We start from the raw sequence: 22,634 nt of genomic DNA, 5'->3' as shown, positions 1-22,634 counted from the left end.
ATGTTCTCAAACCAGGTCCCGATAGTGGTGGACTGGCAAAATTCCGGGTGGTTGCGGCGGCACCGAAAGCGACCGAAAGTGCGCTGGCACGGCTTTGACACTCGCTGGTGGCCACAACGGGGGCACATCATGGTGGTAGGGACCAATCCTTTGTCGTGAATCCATGTCACTGTTTTTTCAGTGTCCGTAAGTATTCGTCCGAGAGTGAAGAGGTTCATGGCGGACATTTGCGGAGCTTCTCGAGATGTGTCGTCTGCTTTACTGTCGCTATGGTTAGAAATGTTATAAAAGTGTGATTTTCTGTGAAATATTGCTGTTGTTTTGTGTAATATATGTTGATTTAGTGGTTACGATGTAAAATACGTCCCCAAAATACGAAGTTTTTAGATAATAAACTCGAAAATTTGTATACTTTTCCTTTTTTCCCCGATAGTGGCGCTCAAGTAGTGAGGAAGGGGTGAGAAATAGATGCCTGGATTACTGTTGTTTGGTCTGCAAGGTCTGCAACGTTGAAGGTTAATTTCGTAGAATAAATTTTAAAAATCCACTTTTTAAAAGTAATTTGGCTGTACTTTTGCATCGATCCCAAAGCGCACGGATGGATGTAGGTTTAGCAGGAGTACTCTACGGTCATTGTTGCCAGACGATACGTGTGAATACGGAGATTCAATGCAATATCTTCTTTTCAAATTGAAAGGTAGAGCAGGGTTATTAGAATAGTTAGAGCTCCTAGGGCCAACTGTGATGTAAAACAGAAAACTGCATGCGTGCTTTGTTTGTAGATGTCTGGAATACAGCATTTAATATTGAAATGTATTGAATATAATATTGAAATTTATTATTGAACGTTATTAGCAGCATTTAATATTGAAATGTATTGAAAGTTTAATATTGAAAGTTATTAGCAGAGGCACAAATGAATCAGAGGAAATGGGTGTGGCTGAGGTTAGGTTAGGTCTGGTGAACACGTATTCCATGTGTCGAGAGGGCCCATGTAGACTGTGATCCGGCGTGACTGAGGTTAGGTTAGGTCTGGTGAACACGTATTCCATGTGTCGAGAGGGCTCATGTAGACTGCGATCCGGCGTGACTGAGGTTAGGTTAGGTCTGGTGAACACGTATTCCATGTGTCGAGAGGGCCCATGTAGACTGCGATCCGGCGTGACTGAGGTTAGGTTAGGTCTGGTGAACACGTATTCCATGTGTCGAGAGGGCCCATGTAGACTGCGATCCGGCGTGACTGAGGTTAGGTTAGGTCTGGTGAACACGTATTCCATGTGTCGAGAGGGCCCATGTAGACTGCGATCCGGCGTGACTGAGGTTAGGTTAGGTCTGGTGAACACGTATTCCATGTGTCGAGAGGGCCCATGTAGACTGCGATCCGGCGTGACTGAGGTTAGGTTAGGTCTGGTGAACACGTATTCCATGTGTCGAGAGGGCCCATGTAGACTGCGATCCGGCGTGACTGAGGTTAGGTTAGGTCTGGTGAACACGTATTCCATGTGTCGAGAGGGCCCATGTAGACTGCGATCCGGCGTGACTGAGGTTAGGTTAGGTCTGGTGAACACGTATTCCATGTGTCGAGAGGGCCCATGTAGACTGCGATCCGGCGTGACTGAGGTTAGGTTAGGTCTGGTGAACACGTATTCCATGTGTCGAGAGGGCCCATGTAGACTGCGATCCGGCGTGACTGAGGTTAGGTTAGGTCCGGTGAACACGTATTCCATGTGTCGAGAGGGCCCATGTAGACTGCGATCCGGCGTGACTGAGGTTAGGTTAGGTCCGGTGAACACGTATTCCATGTGTCGAGAGGGCCCATGTAGACTGCGATCCGGCGTGACTGAGGTTAGGTTAGGTCCGGTGAACACGTATTCCATGTGTCGAGAGGGCCCATGTAGACTGCGATCCGGCGTGACTGAGGTTAGGTTAGGTCCGGTGAACACGTATTCCATGTGTCGAGAGGGCCCATGTAGACTGCGAACCGGCGTGACTGAGGTTAGGTTAGGTCCGGTGAACACGTATTCCATGTGTCGAGAGGGCCCATGTAGACTGCGATCCGGCGTGACTGAGGTTAGGTTAGGTGTGGTGAACACGTATTCCATGTGTCGAGAGCGCCAATCGAATGTTCTCAAACCAGGTCCCGATAGTGGTGGACTGGCAAAATTCCGGGTGGTTGCGGCGGCACCGAAAGCGACCGAAAGTGCGCTGGCACGGCTTTGACACTCGCTGGTGGCCACAACGGGGGCACATCATGGTGGTAGGGACCAATCCTTTGTCGTGAATCCATGTCACTGTTTTTTCAGTGTCCGTAAGTATTCGTCCGAGAGTGAAGAGGTTCATGGCGGACATTTGCGGAGCTTCTCGAGATGTGTCGTCTGCTTTACTGTCGCTATGGTTAGAAATGTTATAAAAGTGTGATTTTCTGTGAAATATTGCTGTTGTTTTGTGTAATATATGTTGATTTAGTGGTTACGATGTAAAATACGTCCCCAAAATACGAAGTTTTTAGATAATAAACTCGAAAATTTGTATACTTTTCCTTTTTTCCCCGATAGTGGCGCTCAAGTAGTGAGGAAGGGGTGAGAAATAGATGCCTGGATTACTGTTGTTTGGTCTGCAAGGTCTGCAACGTTGAAGGTTAATTTCGTAGAATAAATTTTAAAAATCCACTTTTTAAAAGTAATTTTGCCTTGAAAAATATAAGGATTTTACCATCAGCCTCCACGCATGGTGTTTTTGTGGTTTTGTTGCTATTTTTTCTCTCTAGAAGCCGTGGTATCGATGCAAAAGCTTTTCCCTGCTCCGTGTAGTGTCCTTGCTACGAATCAAGGGTTTTGACGAGGCTCCCCCTGAAATTTCCTGTACAGACCTTCCACAGTGTTGGCGTCGTCCAAGGAAAGCTGCAATGAGACCACTGAGTGTGCAAGAGGTGGAGTGGAGGAAGCCTCGAGAAGGAGGGAGGCCAACACCAACATCTGTTCGGCTATTTGACCCACGAGCTGAGGACGAGAGTGGGGAGGCTGTCAAGAATGCATTGAAAGGCTTTGCCGAACGTCTGGCGAGTAAAGGGCATCATTTTGGTTTCATACTTCAAGAAGGAGCAAAGGTACCGTTGACAGAAACAACGTTTGGTCCAGCTCCGCTGGGTTCGCCAGTGGTGTACCAGCAGTCCGACAAGCCAGCACGTCGAGAAGTGTGGCGGTCACAGAACATTAGAGCAGCAACAGCTGGAAGTGCCGTGCCAACAGAGGTCACATTGTTTGCGGACACTGTTACCCCATACAGAGTGCCAGCACTTCTAGACAAGTACCAGGCAGATATATTGAAGGTAATGAAATGGCACATGCTTTTGCTTATGCGCTCTATGTACTGTATTAATGAAATGTATCAGCCACTATGCCCAAGATACAGTAAAATTCAAATAACTCTGGAAAACGTTGTTGATGCCAGCGACGCTACCAGTTGCACCACCACAGCATCTTTCTCCTGAGTTATTTGAAATTCATATATATTCCAAACTGTCGATATGTTTACACAGAAATGTGGTCTGCATCATACAGTTCGTTGCTTCAGTTCATTCCTTCATCTTTTTGCTGCTTTGCTGGTTATCTAAAGCTTCTACTTTTCCCTCTTTCAAGGACATCATTGTCACAAAGGAAGAGGCTACATGTCTCGAAAGAAACACCCGTCAGCAGGCTAACAGTCACGCCTGGCATTCTGCAAGACGGTGGCGCCTTACTGCATCAAAACTTGGCCAGGTTTTACACCGTAGCGCGTGGACAGAGAAGGGCTTGACTAACTTAACTGCGCAACGTGATCTCTGCAAGGTGCGGGCTGTGGCGTATGGAAGGAAAAATGAGGACATTGCAGCACAGTCTTATGCGGATCTCATGAGACGGGTTGGGCATGATATAGTGCTGTCTCCAGCAGGCATCATTGTTGACCCAGGCTGTCCTTGGCTTGGAGCCTCACCGGACAGATTTGTGTACGACCCAACTGAGCACACACCACATGGTGTGCTTGAAATCAAGTGCCCCTATTCACTTCGAGACAGTGAGCCTTCTTTGGCCAAGGACAAGGTACCATACTTGTGCTTCGATGAGCATGGGCACCCAAAGCTAAAAAGGGATCACGAGTACTATTTAGAAATACTGGGACAAATGGGTTTGACTGGTTGTGAGTGGGGAGATTTTGTTGTTTGCTCGGAAAGGTGGGTAGCGGTCGAGAGAATCTACTTTGATTTGGGACGCTGGAAAGTTGTTAAGGAATCCCTAGGGACCTTCTACTTCAATGTTATGCTTCCTCACTTGGCATCACAAGCACAAAGAAAAGAACAGGCCACACAGTCTGTTTAATGTTTGTATTTTGTTCTACGTACTGAATATATTGTATATGCTGGAGGAGGTTTGCCAGTGATAGGTCTACAACAACAAAGTCGATAGATTTCGTGCAATTTTTGATAGATGGCTACAGCTAAAATGTTTGCACCGTGATATTTTTTGGTAGTACTTTTAGTTGTTTATTATTTATTTATTTAGTGTGTCCTCTGTGTAATTTTAAATGTTCTTCTTCTGTCAGTTTCTTTGGTGATATTTTAAATGTTTGTTGCATGGATCAGTTCATCTCCTCGTCTTTGATGGTGTTTTCAGAGATGTAACAGCTAATTTGATACCTGTTCTCTACATTAATATCATTTAGAATATATCTTGCAATATTTCCAGCTGTGACAGCTGTTTCCTAACGAAAAAAAAAAACCAGCATAATAGAGCTGGGTGATTATTTATTAGGGATTTCCTACTTCCTTGTTAATCGTGCGTCATCAGTGTGTCATTCGAGCACAATATCTTGTGATATCTTGTACAGTATGGGACACATGTTCATGTTGTCTGTGATATATTACCATGGTCTTATGTCATAAATACAGTTCAGATTTACATGCAGCTCAAAAAAGGAAAACATCAGGTCAGGGGCCTTCGATATTTCGAAGAGATACTGTTCTTCAACTGTGAACTGCCCTCATCATTGTCACTGTATTTAAAGTATTGGGAGATTATGTGCTAAGAAAGTGTTAACATGGAGTCCCCCAACCCTTTAAATACAATGTCAATGATAGGAACAGCACCCATTAGAAGAAGAGTATCTGTTCGGAATATAGTCAGCTCCCAACCCGAGGCTTTTGCTCCAATCTAGTTGGCTGCATTGCTGGAATGAAGGAATATCCTATAAAATGCACATATGTGCAATGTTGTGTCAGTAAAATACCTTTATTTCTGCCTGACTTTTTGTATTTCTCTTCATGCAAGTTTTATACATGGTTCTAGACATGCACAATGTGTTTCCTCTATGCAGATGGTGTTGGGTCTGTCTGGTGTTGGGTATCACTCATTGAGGTCAACACAAAAGTGTGTAAAATGCAAATATCTCAGTTTATTTATCACAGAAATACGCTGATGAAAATTTAATGCACTGTCAATCATGTCCAAATCCTGTATAGCAAGTACATAAAAATTGGTGGCTTTACGTCGCAACACAACTATGATCATGAGCGAAAGAAATGGTTGTCGTCTTGATTTCAAAAAGGCCATTGAATAATAATAATTCGTGGCTTTACGTCACAACACAACTATGATCATGAGTGAAAGAAATGGTTGTCGTCTTGATTTCAAAAAGGCCATTGAATAATAATAAATCGTGGCTTTACGTCACAACACAACTATGATCATGAGCGAAAGAAATGGTTGTCGTCTTGATTTCAAAAAGGCCATTGAATAATAATAATTCGTGGCTTTACGTCACAACACAACTATGATCATGAGCGAAAGAAATGGTTGTCGTCTTGATTTCAAAAAGGCCATTGAATAATAATAATTCGTGGCTTTACGTCGCAACACAACTATGATCATGAGCGAAAGAAATGGTTGTCGTCTTGATTTCAAAAAGGCCATTGAATAATAATAATTTGTGGCTTTACGTCACAACACAACTATGATCATGAGCGAAAGAAATGGTTGTCGTCTTGATTTCAAAAAGGTCATTGAATAATAATAATTCGTGGCTTTACGTCACAACACAACTATGATCATGAGCGAAAGAAGTGGTTGTCGTCTTGATTTAAAAAAGGCCATTGAATAATAATAATTCGTGGCTTTACGTCACAACACAACTATGATCATGAGCGAAAGAAATGGTTGTCGTCTTGATTTCAAAACGGCCATTGAATAATAATAATTCGTGGCTTTACGACACAACACAACTGTGATCATGAGCGAAAGAAATGGTTGTCGTCTTGATTTCAAAAAGGCCATTGAATAATAATAATTCGTGGCTTTACGTCACAACACAACTATGATCATGAGCGAAAGAAATGGTTGTCGTCTTGATTTCAAAAAGGCCATTGAATAATAATAATTCGTGGCTTTACGTCACAACACAACTATGATCATGAGCGAAAGAAGTGGTTGTCGTCTTGATTTCAAAAAGGCCATTGAATAATAATAATTCGTGGCTTTACGTCACAACACAACTATGATCATGAGCGAAAGAAATGGTTGTCGTCTTGATTTCAAAACGGCCATTGAATAATAATAATTCGTGGCTTTACGACACAACACAACTGTGATCATGAGCGAAAGAAATGGTTGTCGTCTTGATTTCAAAAAGGCCATTGAATAATAATAATTCGTGGCTTTACGTCACAACACAACTATGATCATGAGCGAAAGAAATGGTTGTCGTCTTGATTTCAAAAAGGCCATCGAATAATAATAAATCGTGGCTTTACGTCACAACACAACTATGATCATGAGCGAAAGAAATGGTTGTCGTCTTGATTTCAAAAAGGCCATTGAATAATAATAATTCGTGGCTTTACGTCACAACACAACTATGATCATGAGCGAAAGAAATGGTTGTCGTATTGATTTCAAAAAGGCCATTGAATAATAATAATTCGTGGCTTTACGTCGCAACACAACTATGATCATGAGCGAAAGAAATGGTTGTCGTCTTGATTTCAAAAAGGCCATTGAAAAATAATAATTCGTGGCTTTACGTCACAACACAACTATGATCATGAGCGAAAGAAATGGTTGTCGTCTTGATTTCAAAAAGGCCATTGAATAATAATAATTCGTGGCTTTACGTCACAACACAACTATGATCATGAGCGAAAGAAATGGTTGTCGTCTTGATTTCAAAAATGCCATTGAATAATAATAATTCGTGGCTTTACGTCGCAACACAACTATGATCATGAGCGAAAGAAATGGTTGTCGTCTTGATTTCAAAAAGGTCATTGAATAATAATAATTCGTGGCTTTACGTCACAACACAACTATGATCATGAGCGAAAGAAGTGGTTGTCGTCTTGATTTAAAAAAGGCCATTGAATAATAATAATTCGTGGCTTTACGTCACAACACAACTATGATCATGAGCGAAAGAAATGGTTGTCGTCTTGATTTCAAAACGGCCATTGAATAATAATAATTCGTGGCTTTACGACACAACACAACTGTGATCATGAGCGAAAGAAATGGTTGTCGTCTTGATTTCAAAAAGGCCATTGAATAATAATAATTCGTGGCTTTACGTCACAACACAACTATGATCATGAGTGAAAGAAATGGTTGTCGTCTTGATTTCAAAAAGGCCATTGAATAATAATAATTCGTGGCTTTACGTCACAACACAACTATGATCATGAGCGAAAGAAGTGGTTGTCGTCTTGATTTCAAAAAGGCCATTGAATAATAATAATTCGTGGCTTTACGTCACAACACAACTATGATCATGAGCGAAAGAAATGGTTGTCGTCTTGATTTCAAAACGGCCATTGAATAATAATAATTCGTGGCTTTACGACACAACACAACTGTGATCATGAGCGAAAGAAATGGTTGTCGTCTTGATTTCAAAAAGGCCATTGAATAATAATAATTCGTGCCTTTACGACACAACACAACTGTGATCATGAGCGAAAGAAATGGTTGTCGTCTTGATTTCAAAAAGGCCATTGAATAATAATAATTCGTGGCTTTACGTCACAACACAACTATGATCATGAGCGAAAGAAATGGTTGTCGTCTTGATTTCAAAAAGGCCATTGAATAATAATAATTCGTGGCTTTACGTCACAACACAACTATGATCATGAGCGAAAGAAGTGGTTGTCGTCTTGATTTCAAAAAGGCCATTGAATAATAATAATTCGTGGCTTGACGTCACAACACAACTATGATCATGAGCGAAAGAAATGGTTGTCGTGTTGATTTCAAAACGGCCATTGAATAATAATAATTCGTGGCTTTACGACACAACACAACTGTGATCATGAGCGAAAGAAATGGTTGTCGTCTTGATTTCAAAAAGGCCATTGAATAATAATAATTCGTGGCTTTACGACACAACACAACTATGATCATGAGCGAAAGAAATGGTTGTCGTCTTGATTTCAAAAAGGCCATTGAATAATAATAAATCGTGGCTTTACGTCACAACACAACTATGATCATGAGCGAAAGAAATGGTTGTCGTCTTGATTTCAAAAAGGCCATTGAATAATAATAATTCGTGGCTTTACGTCACAACACAACTATGATCATGAGCGAAAGAAATGGTTGTCGTCTTGATTTCAAAAAGGCCATTGAATAATAATAATTCGTGGCTTTACGTCACAACACAACTATGATCATGAGCGAAAGAAGTGGTTGTCGTCTTGATTTCAAAAAGGCCATTGAATAATAATAATTCGTGGCTTTACGTCACAACACAACTATGATCATGAGCGAAAGAAATGGTTGTCGTCTTGATTTCAAAACGGCCATTGAATAATAATAATTCGTGGCTTTACGTCACAACACAACTATGATCATGAGCGAAAGAAGTGGTTGTCGTCTTGATTTCAAAAAGGCCATTGAATAATAATAATTCGTGGCTTTACGTCACAACACAACTATGATCATGAGCGAAAGAAATGGTTGTCGTCTTGATTTCAAAACGGCCATTGAATAATAATAATTCGTGGCTTTACGACACAACACAACTGTGATCATGAGCGAAAGAAATGGTTGTCGTCTTGATTTCAAAACGGCCATTGAATAATAATAATTCGTGGCTTTACGACACAACACAACTGTGATCATGAGCGAAAGAAATGGTTGTCGTCTTGATTTCAAAAAGGCCATTGAATAATAATAATTCGTGGCTTTACGTCACAACACAACTATGATCATGAGCGAAAGAAATGGTTGTCGTCTTGATTTCAAAAAGGCCATTGAATAATAATAAATCGTGGCTTTACGTCACAACACAACTATGATCATGAGCGAAAGAAATGGTTGTCGTCTTGATTTCAAAAAGGCCATTGAATAATAATAATTCGTGGCATTACATCACAACACAACTATGATCATGAGCGAAAGAAATGGTTGTCGTATTGATTTCAAAAAGGCCATCGAATAATAATAAATCGTGGCTTTACGTCACAAAACAACTATGATCATGAGCGAAAGAAATGGTTGTCGTCTTGATTTCAAAAAGGCCATTGAATAATAATAATTCGTGGCTTTACGTCACAACACAACTATGATCATGAGCGAAAGAAATGGTTGTCGTCTTGATTTCAAAAAGGCCATCGAATAATAATAATTCGTGGCTTTACGTCACAACACAACTATGATCATGAGCGAAAGAAATGGTTGTCGTATTGATTTCAAAAAGGCCATGGAATAATAATAATTCGTGGCTTTACGTCACAACACAACTATGATCATGAGCGAAAGAAATGGTTGTCGTCTTGATTTCAAAAAGGCCATTGAATAATAATAATTCGTGGCTTTACGTCACAACACAACTATGATCATGAGCGAAAGAAATGGTTGTCGTCTTGATTTCAAAAATGCCATTGAATAATAATAATTCGTGGCTTTACGTCGCAACACAACTATGATCATGAGCGAAAGAAATGGTTGTCGTCTTGATTTCAAAAAGGTCATTGAATAATAATAATTCGTGGCTTTACGTCACAACACAACTATGATCATGAGCGAAAGAAGTGGTTGTCGTCTTGATTTAAAAAAGGCCATTGAATAATAATAATTCGTGGCTTTATGTCACAACACAACTATGATCATGAGTGAAAGAAATGGTTGTCGTCTTGATTTCAAAAAGGCCATTGAATAATAATAATTCGTGGCTTTACGTCACAACACAACTATGATCATGAGCGAAAGAAGTGGTTGTCGTCTTGATTTCAAAAAGGCCATTGAATAATAATAATTCGTGGCTTTACGTCACAACACAACTATGATCATGAGCGAAAGAAATGGTTGTCGTCTTGATTTCAAAACGGCCATTGAATAATAATAATTCGTGGCTTTACGACACAACACAACTGTGATCATGAGCGAAAGAAATGGTTGTCGTCTTGATTTCAAAAAGGCCATTGAATAATAATAATTCGTGGCTTTACGACACAACACAACTGTGATCATGAGCGAAAGAAATGGTTGTCGTCTTGATTTCAAAAAGGCCATTGAATAATAATAATTCGTGGCTTTACGTCACAACACAACTATGATCATGAGCGAAAGAAATGGTTGTCGTCTTGATTTCAAAAAGGCCATTGAATAATAATAATTCGTGGCTTTACGTCACAACACAACTATGATCATGAGCGAAAGAAGTGGTTGTCGTCTTGATTTCAAAAAGGCCATTGAATAATAATAATTCGTGGCTTGACGTCACAACACAACTATGATCATGAGCGAAAGAAATGGTTGTCGTCTTGATTTCAAAACGGCCATTGAATAATAATAATTCGTGGCTTTACGACACAACACAACTGTGATCATGAGCGAAAGAAATGGTTGTCGTCTTGATTTCAAAAAGGCCATTGAATAATAATAATTCGTGGCTTTACGACACAACACAACTGTGATCATGAGCGAAAGAAATGGTTGTCGTCTTGATTTCAAAAAGGCCATTGAATAATAATAAATCGTGGCTTTACGTCACAACACAACTATGATCATGAGCGAAAGAAATGGTTGTCGTCTTGATTTCAAAAAGGCCATTGAATAATAATAATTCGTGGCTTTACGTCACAACACAACTATGATCATGAGCGAAAGAAATGGTTGTCGTCTTGATTTCAAAAAGGCCATTGAATAATAATAATTCGTGGCTTTACGTCACAACACAACTATGATCATGAGCGAAAGAAATGGTTGTCGTCTTGATTTCAAAAAGGCCATTGAATAATAATAATTCGTGGCTTTACGTCACAACACAACTATGATCATGAGCGAAAGAAGTGGTTGTCGTCTTGATTTCAAAAAGGCCATTGAATAATAATAATTCGTGGCTTTACGTCACAACACAACTATGATCATGAGCGAAAGAAATGGTTGTCGTCTTGATTTCAAAACGGCCATTGAATAATAATAATTCGTGGCTTTACGTCACAACACAACTATGATCATGAGCGAAAGAAGTGGTTGTCGTCTTGATTTCAAAAAGGCCATTGAATAATAATAATTCGTGGCTTTACGTCACAACACAACTATGATCATGAGCGAAAGAAATGGTTGTCGTCTTGATTTCAAAACGGCCATTGAATAATAATAATTCGTGGCTTTACGACACAACACAACTGTGATCATGAGCGAAAGAAATGGTTGTCGTCTTGATTTCAAAACGGCCATTGAATAATAATAATTCGTGGCTTTACGACACAACACAACTGTGATCATGAGCGAAAGAAATGATCTTGTGTGGTCTCAATGTACACTATTTTGTGGCTCTTGCCTAATAAGCTTAGTTGCTATCTTCACTGAGCAAAGGACCCTGAAAGTTAGTCAAAATAACAGCAACTGTCCACATTTGGTTCAACACAGGCCCAAGGCTTAGTGGCACAACTCTGTCGAAAATATGGAAGGTCTTTATGCGCTGGATTCGTCGTTCAACATGGATACGCAAGGAAGGTATATCTTTCGTTTCATGCACTTGCGCTGCAGAGAATTGTTCATTACGAAGAAACGGGGGAATGTTTAAGTGCACATTCTTTCTCTGTAGAATATCAGCAATTGTAAAACCCTTATCTGCCATGACAGAGTCGCCATCTTCGAAGGGCAGATCAAGGAATCCACTCCTTATGACACACTCTCTGTCAGACGTGCACCCTGTAAAAAGTTCCGACACAAAGCTCACAAGCCCATTTGGTGCTATTCCAACAAGTCCTTTGAAAGTGTTTGCACTTTTATACGTTGAATGGGTGCTCGACTGGAGACCTAATGAACTTAATTGCTACTTCACTCCGAATCTCGGTCGCGTCCAGAATGACCCTTGTGGTTGGATACTTCTCCAGAAAGACCTTGGGCAGCGTTTGGTGCACCACAGAGCGAGACTGCCAGAGTGGCAACTTTCCTAGCTTCACATACATGAAGTTTAACCACGATGTGCAGATGCGAGACACTGTCGACTGGGAGATTCCAAAGCGCTCTGCAAGATCCTGCTCGAACAGCCCAAGGCGTAGCCTAACCAGAACAAGAAATAGCTCACTCCTTCTTGAGAGTTTTCTCATCCTACCACATGCTATCTGTGGTGGTGTCTGCCCTTGCTTTTTCTGCCTCAAGATGTTGCAGCCATTTTCTCCTGGGTCGAGAAACTCGTGCAGCGCATCAAATATATCTAAGCTTGGCAGTCCAGTGTAAAACTGAGTCCTTTCATCTGAGGTGCAGAGCGAATCTACGTCGTATCTTTTGGGACAGCCATCGTGTTCTTTCTCCAGCTTCATGAGTTCTAACTCGAGCTTCTGCTTCTCCTCAAGTGTCCGCCGAGCGTGTTCCTTCGCCAGAAACAACTCACGTCGTAAATTTTGAATTTCTGCGTCTTTATCCGCAAGCTCTCTTAGCGAGTCCACAATGCTACCTTTGTTGCAGCTGCAGTTCTGATTTCTAGATTCTTCGGATTCCATCTGTTCCGGTTCTTCGAAAAGTGCTTCCCGTCCGGGACTGTTTGTGGCACTGCACACCTGTACATCAACATCCTCAACATTTGAAGCACTGCTGCAATCGCCGTTGCTCTCCTGCATTGTTGCAACTGCCGCTGGAATAGGGATGGCATGCGCTGTGTAGTTGAATACAGACAGGCACGGCACTTTCTTTGAGACGAAGGAATCCGTTTGCGACATCCCAGACAACCACGACAAAATTTATATGTCCAAACAATATCCAGAGATTGCCGAAGCCGGCATTCCATGTGAAGGCCCGCAAAGATATATCCAAAGAATGTTCGAAGATTGCCGAAGACGGCATTTCCGGTAGCATCCACAAAGATATGTCCAAAAAATGCACCGTGAACGCCGCGGTCGGGCCTTTCATTCCTGTGGGGGAAGGAAATGTCGAGGGGCAAGTGGTGGGGTTCGCGCCAGGCCCCCGCAGCTCCCCCTCTTCGCGGCTCTAAAAAAAATGTTTGCACGTCATAAACACGTGGTATTACTCCGTCAGGCATCATAGTTGATACCCATTGGCCGAAGGACATTGCGCGCTCCGCTATTGGTTGGCAACGTTTCAAAAGAGCATTCTTTCGCGGGCTGCCTGTCTGGCGGGCAGTTACGAGAAGAGAAGGGAGAGAAGTGGCACCGGCGTCTCGCATCTCGACGATGTCAGTTGACACCACGGTATGATGGCATTGTTCAAAGAGAAGTCCCAGATTTATTTGTTTGTCAAAGTGACTCAGCGCGTGTTGTGATGTTTCCCCGACACAAGTATCCTACGTACGAACAGTCTCTCGAGTTCAGAACTGGAATGCAGTGGTGAGCTGACGCCTGAGGAACACTTGTGAGCGCCGTCGCATTTTCAAATGCAGTCACACTCACAACGGAGACAGGATTCGGCGGATTCGGTGTCCGTGCGACAAGCATTGCCCGCTTCGTTGAAACCTTCGCACTGCAACCAACGAAAGGAGATGCTCACCGTGAAATCGTGTGAGCGTCGCTCACTTCTGGGACTAGAGTGTGTGTGTGTTTTTCGAGTTCGAACTTGGTCAACGATTTGGACTCTGTAGCCACGGTGAATATTTGTGTCAAACTATTGAATCAGTACGATGTTTCAAATAAATGTGTATTTTGTCAAAAAATTTGCCTAGTTGTTCTGGAATACGGAATAACAATCGTCGGGCATGAAAACCAGTAAAAGTAAAAGCCGATGGTAGCCAGTACTGGCCAGTACCGGGCCGAAAGGCGAGCCAAACTGAGAGACTCCTGATTGGCCGAAAGGTAGGCATCATAGTTCATTTTCATTGGTTGCATGTCCAATGTTGCCTGAATTATCTCAAACTATGGGCTCTATGGGGAGCTGTGGGAGCCTGGTTCGCGCTGGAGGTAGTCACATGACAATTTTCGAGCCGGAAGACGAACGGCGGTTGCCTGTTCGGCGACGAAGCCAAGTCAAGACGCAGTTCAGTCAGTTGAAAGCTGGTTGATGTGAAACGCGGGAGTGGACGCGGCTGTTGGACTGCTTGCTTTATTACGACGCAAAGGCAGAGGTTTCGTCTTTCGTGAAAGTAAGTATTCCATACTATATCGTATACATGACGCACAGATACAGAGCCTTAGAAAGCAAATGCAGTGTTTGTTTACACAAAGGCGTAACCACATTGTTCAGAGTGTCAATTTTCAAACAATCTTCTGCCGCTATAGGAATGCTAGCGAAGAAATACTGTGTCCTTATGAGGTAGAGTCAGTGCGGGTTTACTGCTGGGTAATAACGTAGTAACTAACACAGTGATATTGCGTTCCGCAATTCAAGGCAATGGGTGTGAATTGGAGACGCACTATGAACGCAAACGCGGTTTCGTCTAGAGGTACACACGACGCTTGCTGTTGTGTTGTTTGTGTGGCTACAACAGCAAATTAATTCTCAAATATACATCTCTTGTAGGCGTTTCTGGGTGCGGTCCCTTATGCGATTGAATGCGATAGGTGTGAAATGGAGACGCACTATGAACGCACACACTATATATGCATATAGTGTGTGCCCAGCCCGCAAGCGCTGTTTCGTTTTCAGATCTCCAGTACACACTGACGCTTGTTGTGGCTTGTGTGGCTACAACAGGAAGTGAATTCTCAAATATACCTCTCTTGTAGGCGTTTCTGGGTGCGGTCCTTACTGGAACAAGTGACGGCTGGCGTTAATAAGCGTAAGCATTGCCGTCTGTGCTTCCCATATGAACTTTTTCACAAATACCGAAATGCTTCATAGTTAGATATGCTCTTATATCGACTGTGCAGCCTCATTCGTTACGGCGTCTCTTGCTGACCTCCTATGAAGCCAGTAGTGGTGGCATTGCATTGTCAGTAATATTTCTTACTGTTTTATTGTTATTGTTTGTTGGTATCATTTTCGCTTTAAGAACTTCCTGCTCCTTTCCGTCAGGATGTTTGAAAGCTAAGCAATAGCACGATTGTGCTAAATATTCAAAGTAGGTTGCATTCTCTTTTACACAATAATATCGAATCTGTATGAAACAGGTACGAAAACTGCACAGGCATGGTTTTTGTAGTCGGTCTGTATAACAGTTTCGAGTACGGGCGCGAATTATTGCGTTACAGCGTATGATCGTTCTAGGCAGTTCTCCCTGCACTCAACACAGGTTGTTTTGCCTTTAGGTTTGCCTCAGTTTGACGTAATTTGGCAGGTGCCGTATTTCATGTGTGAAGAAACTGCAAGAAATGGTACCTGTGCAGCTTTCAGCACCTATGTGTTTAAAAATCGGATAAAAACGACAACCCACATGTATACGTATGTACAGACATGCTTTTTTCTCTCTCTCTTTTCATATCTCAGATGCGGTGAGGGAAACAGAAGGCTCCGAGAAGTAAACGCTTTCGAGGTAGAGAGTGTCATCCAGTCATACCTCCGGCACGCAAACTGAGTGTAATTGAAAGTTGGACGTAGTAAATAAAATTTGCCAGACCACTACACACTGACTCGATTCGGCTGGCACTTTTTTATTACACTCATCATTTGTCCTCATGTGTGTGCTAGTCTGCGTGGCGCTCGAGAAATGCACCGAAATGTACGAAACGCCTGGGACTTGTGCACCGAGCACTGTCTGGTGGTGCGGACACATCAAATAACGGTAGGTACATTAAGGGCCATTAACATCCACGTGACACATTCGTGGGATATTGCTGGGAATGTCCAAAGGGCTACCACTGGGACATGCATATGCCAACCCACGGACATTTCTGGAATGCAGGGGGGATATTGAATATCCATAGAGGAATATCCCTGGGCCGTTTGTGGGATGACGTTTTGTTGTCTGGGATTTGAAAGGAAGTCGCATGGCAAAAAATGTTTAGAGCACACAAACGTAGATTTCTTAACCTCAAATGGCGCATCTTCTTTATACGATGTGACTGCATTCATCCAGATACTCCTCCGATTCTCATCGTTCGGGAACCGGTAGTATGACACCTGCAGAGAGCAAAAAGCGAAGTTGCATTTATCCGCAAAACTGTTGTCAGATTCTGTGACCTACCTTATTCCCGTCTGTATCTCGGTAACCTCGCTGCTTACATCCATTTACGCAACAATGCGAAGGCATTTCGTTACGTTACAGTAGCCGTTCGTGCAAATTTGCCGGTCCGTCCGTTTTGTCCGTGTAATGGCGGCGGATAGAGGAGCTTCGCGAAATGAACGATAGGTGGCGCTTTTATTTTGCATACGATCTATTGGACTCCGCAGTTCCGCCGCCGCCGCAGTCGTTCAAGGCCGTCCGATCCCAGCAGCAACTTCTGCTGGTACCACGCTACCTTTGGCAACCGCGCTCGCAAGTGCACCCCACCATGTTCGTTTGCGGGAAACGGACCGGCCAACAACTGATGGCGACCAGCTCTGTTGGCACCCCTTGTCGCCGCCCATCCCTCTTTTTCATCATGGACCGACTCACAGGCGTCCGGTATCTCGTCGATACCGGCGCCGAAGTTAGCGTCTTTCCTCCTGCACCCGGCGACGAAGCCGAAGACCCTCGAAGCCGCCAACGGCTGTCCCATCCCCACATACGGCGAGCGCTTGGGTACCCTTGACCTTGGTCTCCGTCGAAACTTTCGATGGGTGTTTCTTGTTGCCCAGGTCAAGCATCCCATCATTGGCGCCGATTTTTTGGCACATCATTGCCTTCTCGTCGACATGAGCCGACGCCGCCTTTAGGACACTCAGACGAACCTTACAGTGTATGGCATTCCGTCTTCTCCATCTATGCTAAGTCCCGTACTGGTCCGCCCAGCTCCCAAATCAAGATTTGAAGCTATCGTCCGAAGTTTTCCAAACCTCGCACCGTCCCCCAACACCGAACGCCCAGTCAAGCACGACGTCCAGCATTACATTGCCACGACAGGGCCTCCGGTATACGCACGAGCTCGCCGCCTCGCTCCTGAGAAGCTTCGCGTCGCTCGGCAGGAATTTCAACATATGCTGGACCGCAGACTGATTCGACCGTCATCCAGCACTTGGGCATCTCCACTCCACCTCGTTCCGAAAAAGACCGGAGATTGGCGCCCGTGTGGCGATTATAGAGCCCTGAACAAAGTAACCATCCCAGACCGTTACCCGCTGCCCAATCTCCGAGACTTTGCAGCCAACCTACATGGTGCAACCTGCTTCTCAAAAATCGATCTTGTGCGCGCGTATCATCAAATCCCTGTAGCTCCCGAAGACATCCCCAAAACGGCGATCATCACCCCATTTGGGCTATTTGAGTTCGTTCGCATGCCATTCGGACTCCGCAACGCTGCCCAATCATTTCAGCGTTTTGTCGACCAAGTACTCCGCGGCCTGGATTTCTGCTTCGCATATTTGGACGACATTCTCATCGCAAACACATCCGAAGCAGAGCATGAACAGCACCTCCGGTTGCTCTGCAAACGACTCGACGCTCATGGCATTGTCATTAACATGGCCAAGAGTGAATTTGCAGCCTCACAACTCGACTTTCTCGGCCACCACGTCGACAGGCACGGTATCACCCCTCTACAGTGCAAAGTGGAAGCCATCCAGAAGTTTCCCGCCCCAACCAACCTTCGGCAGCTGCGGGAATTTCTAGGGCTGGTAAATTTTTACCGCCGGTTTATTCCTGGATGTGCGCAGATTTTACAGCCATTGCACGACCTTCTCCGTCACAAAGGCGCGGCAGCCCCTACTTTCACCTGGACGGCCTCTGCCGCCGCTGCATTCGCTGAACTCAAGGACAAGCTATCTCGTGCCACGCTTCTCGTCCACCCGAAACTGGACGCTCCCACAAGCATCATGCTTGATGCGTCGAACACCGCTGTAGGCGCTGTCCTGCAACAACACCTAGAAGGTCAATGGTCCCCGCTCGAGTTCTTCTCTAAATCACTATCACCACGAGAAACCCGCTACAGTACCTTCAGCAGGGAACTCCTCGCTATCTACCTCGCCATCAAGCAGTTCAGATTCTTCGTTGAAGGCCGCCCATTTTTCGTGCTCACAGATCACAAACCGCTCACCTTCGCTCTGTCAACTAATGCAGTTGGTTACTCTCCTCGTGAACTCCGACAACTCGCCTTTATTTCCGAGTTCACTTCAGACATCCGTCACGTTCATGGACGGGACAATGCTGTCGCCGACGCTCTCTCTCGCGTCCACATCAACAGCCTCCACGTTCCTGGCCTCCTCCGAGTCGATTTCGCTGTCATGGCTACCCATCAGGAATGTCAGGAGCTCGCTGACCTACGTTCGTCATCCTCCTTACGTTTCGAAGAACGTTCTGTCCCATATTCAGACACCCGTCTCGTCTGCGACACGTCCACCGGCTCTCCACGACCATTTGTCCCGCACAATTTCCGTCGTCTCATTTTCGACGCCCTTCATTGTCTGTCTCATTCAGGAGTTCTGGCCACTCAAAAGCTCATCACCGCACGATTTGTTTGGTCCAAGATGAACGCCGACATCAGAGCCTGGACACGAGACTGCATTCACTGTCAGCAAACGAAAATTCAGCGCCACACCATCACACCTGTGTCAAGCATACCACTTACCACACGTCGTTTTGACCACATTCATCTGGACCTTGTGGGCCCCTTACCACCATGCAACGGGTTCACGTACCTCCTTACTTGCGTAGACAGGTTCACCCGTTGGCCAGAAACGTTCCCCATACAGGACATCACTGCAGCAGTCGTCGCTCAAGCTTTCGTCGCCGGTTGGATAGCGCGTTTTGGCGTCCCCACCACCATCACTACAGATCGCGGACGTCAGTTCGAGTCTCGTCTATTCGCCGACCTCATGAAGACCCTAGGAATAACTCGAGTACGCACGACTGCCTACCACCCTGCAGTCAACGGGATGGCGGAACGTTTTCACCGTCAGTTGAAAACCTCTCTCCGCGCACACCACTCAACTAGTTGGACCGAGACCTTGCCAATGGTCCTCCTTGGTATTCGGTCCGCCTTGAAGACCGACCTCCAATGCTCGTCAGCCGAATTAGTGTACGGTGACACCCTACGTTTACCCGGCGAATTCTTCCAAAGCTCTTCATCGCGACTCTGCACCGGCCTTCCCTACCCGCTGCAGTACGCCGAGGCCCTCCGTGACACCATGGCCAAACTACGCCCTGGTCCCCCCCCCCTCCGGACACCACCTGCCAACCACGTTTTCGTCAGTCAAGACCTGAAGACGTGCACCCACGTCTTTGTGCGCCGCGATGCCCTCCGGAAGCCCCTCGATCCTCGCTACGATGGCCCTTACCTCGTCGTCAAGCGTAACATCAAGACATACGTCGTCGACGTCGGACGACGTCATCGCTATCGACAGGCTGAAGCCAGCTTACATCGCTGACCCACCACCTCTGGCTACTGTGACCTCGTCAGCCCCTCTGCACCACCCGGTTCCCCCTGCCGCTCCCACCCTGCCATGCAAATCCAGGCGACCTCACGTGCACTGGTCGACCCACGTGGTGACCAGCCACTTTTATCCCAAGGACTCCGTCCAGTCAGAGGGGGGGGGGGGGGGAGCCATGTCGTGACGACGATGGCGACGCGACGACGCAACGCGGCCAGCCTCATCAACATCGCTACCGCGCGCCACGCTCGGCAATCAGTTCCGTTGAGCGCACAGTCCAGACCAGCCGGTCGCGCTGATGCCGAAATAAAAACCCCTCTTCTCTTACGTCGGCCAGGCCTCATTCTTTTCCCTCAGATTTCTCTAACCACTTGGTATTTAACCGCTGCTTTCAGCTGTGTGTTCTGGAAATTTAGGCAGCATCTAGAGTCCCTGCAATGTGTTGCCATGTTTCTCAAAGGACATTAAAAGTCTGTCCTTGGCTGCCTGTGTTTCACTATGGCTCTCAGATACAAACTACCCCATTTCAACACAGTAGAAAACACAGATTTGTAAATAGCATCTGTTGATTGCACTGTACATACCCCCCATATAAAGGATCATAGTGGATACTACATCTTGGGCGATAATGTCAGGAACACAAAAAAGCTAGATTTGAAGCCACTCTTGCGTCGTAGCAGTAGTATTTGTGTGAAGCTACGCAATTCCTGTCCTGCAAATAATTTAAACCATATGTTTCATCTGCCAGCGTGATGATCTCCTGAAAAGCAATTCACACTTGGCCGGAACTACCGGTTCTGAAACCTATCCCTGACATGTGTAGCCATCAGGGAGGAAACCCAAGGGCTGCGGTGGAAAAGACAAACACACACGGGCATGTTCTCACTGTGTATCAGCTGCTCTGTCTACTAAGAAGAACATGTTCCAAATTAATATAACATGGCTTGACATGATACGTCGGCGAACGCTAAGCAATAAAATTAGTAGTTAAATGTACAATTCGTAAACACTTGCCATAACATGACAGTTTCCTTCCTGCATTCATGCGCTACCATTCAACCCACATAAACAGTGTACTGAATTTTTTTATAGCATTACACGTCGTTTGACAGAACTTGAACAAGATTATATAGCACACGATAAAAGTAGAGTGAACATAATGTGCAGAAAAAATGGCTAGTAAGCAAGCGAGCTGGTGAAGATGATGAATATGTAAAACCCCGAGACTAGGGAACACAAAGGGACGTGTTTGTGTCTGTCCCTTCGTGTTCCCCAGTCTTGGGGTTTTACATTGTAGCAGCACTAGTGCCATCGGATGATGGCAGCTCAGTTTGAACGTGAGTGCGCAGAGCGCGATTAAACCAGTTGTTCTCCACCAGTCACCGGGTACGGTTGGCAGTCGTTTCCTGCGCCACATTTGGTGAATGTGCAGCTTTCCATTCACGCTTAATGGCCATAGCAGTAATGCATGAAGGCCACTGCTAAGTTGTGTTGAGAAACACCACTTTATGTTTGCCATGTCTAAATGAAACGTACCTGACCTGATCCAAATTAACCGTTCTGAGTCTGGAACACACAAAGAGAAAAACGCAACACACGCCACAACATTAACAGATAGGCAAATGAGCTGTGGCAAGCTCCACCTTGGGACAAAGTCAACAAGTAATTCACTAAAAGTAAATAAGCGCCTTAAATGTAACATCTCTGACTGGTAGCACGACGGTCCACGTTCAATACCTGGTGCTAGCACTGACTGGCTTTTTCATGAATTATTTGTTGAAGTTTCGATGTGCTTGAGAACCATTCGTCAACCATTGTATCCTCATGAGGTGATGAGGGTTTGTCATCCCAAAGGGACTCCCTTTCTGGCATGTGTCCTTATGGATGCTCATCACTGCAGAAAAAAAAAAGAAAAAAAGAAAAAGTATTTAATGACAAGAAATGGATAGTCGTATTTACTGTATAATGATTGTGCACAACAGAAAGAAGACTTTCGCACAGAAGGCTGTACTTCTTGAGGTCTAACATCAAGTTACAAAATTCCAGAATATATAAGACATGTAAGGTAGAGAACAAGTAGAGTTATTGAGTTGTCGAGTTAAGTTGAGGGGGAAGTTGTACCCCTTTTTATTTTATTATATATGATTGTATAATTATTTTTATGTCTGTACCAACCCTCGCTCTCTACATTACAACATGTTTTATATATTCTGGGATTTTGTAACTTCATGTTAGACATTAACAAGAGCAGCCTTGTGCACGAAAGTCTCGTCTCATTAAAATGTAGATGCTGTCAACAGTATTCTTTTTGTTGTGAATCTCTATCGCAGCATACCTGCACATTGCTGTTCTACGTACTGCGACTTTGCAGTAAGAGTATGGACTTTGGGTAAAAACACTACACAGCACTGCTCAGGTATTTTTGTCTATCGAACAGTATGTATGTATGCAGTATGCACACAGTATTTGTGTACCGGACCCACTAAAAATGTAATGAATGTGGCATTGCCCACGGTAATGCACCAAGCTCAACACAATTATTGTAGAATCCAGGTATTTTAGCTTACATATCAATCCCATTCATTATCATTAACATATTTGTTGTTGTTGTTGTTGTCAATCCAGTACCACATCCAGTGTGAAGTTGTGACAAATAAATAGTTTCCATTTTTCTTAGCTCTCAGAACAAGGTCATTCCACGGGGAATAGTCCAAGGTTGTCGATCGACCATCACCAATATTTTTTTTAAAAAATAGGGTGTGTGGGGGA

General features: G+C 44.2%; 1 long non-coding RNA gene across 1 annotated transcript; it reads left to right on the top strand.

Moving 5' to 3' along the window:
- Nucleotides 1-14,464: 14,464 nt before the first annotated feature.
- LOC135368619 (uncharacterized) lies at nucleotides 14,465-15,970 on the top strand. The gene is made up of 3 exons (XR_010414831.1): nucleotides 14,465-14,565; nucleotides 15,149-15,201; nucleotides 15,849-15,970. It is a non-coding gene; the product is annotated as an uncharacterized LOC135368619 (long non-coding RNA).
- Nucleotides 15,971-22,634: the final 6,664 nt, after the last annotated feature.

Source organism: Ornithodoros turicata, chromosome 1 (genome assembly GCF_037126465.1).
Source record: "Ornithodoros turicata isolate Travis chromosome 1, ASM3712646v1, whole genome shotgun sequence".
Classification (NCBI taxonomy): Eukaryota; Metazoa; Arthropoda; class Arachnida; order Ixodida; family Argasidae; genus Ornithodoros; species Ornithodoros turicata.
This window is presented reverse-complemented; position numbering and strand designations above follow the sequence as displayed.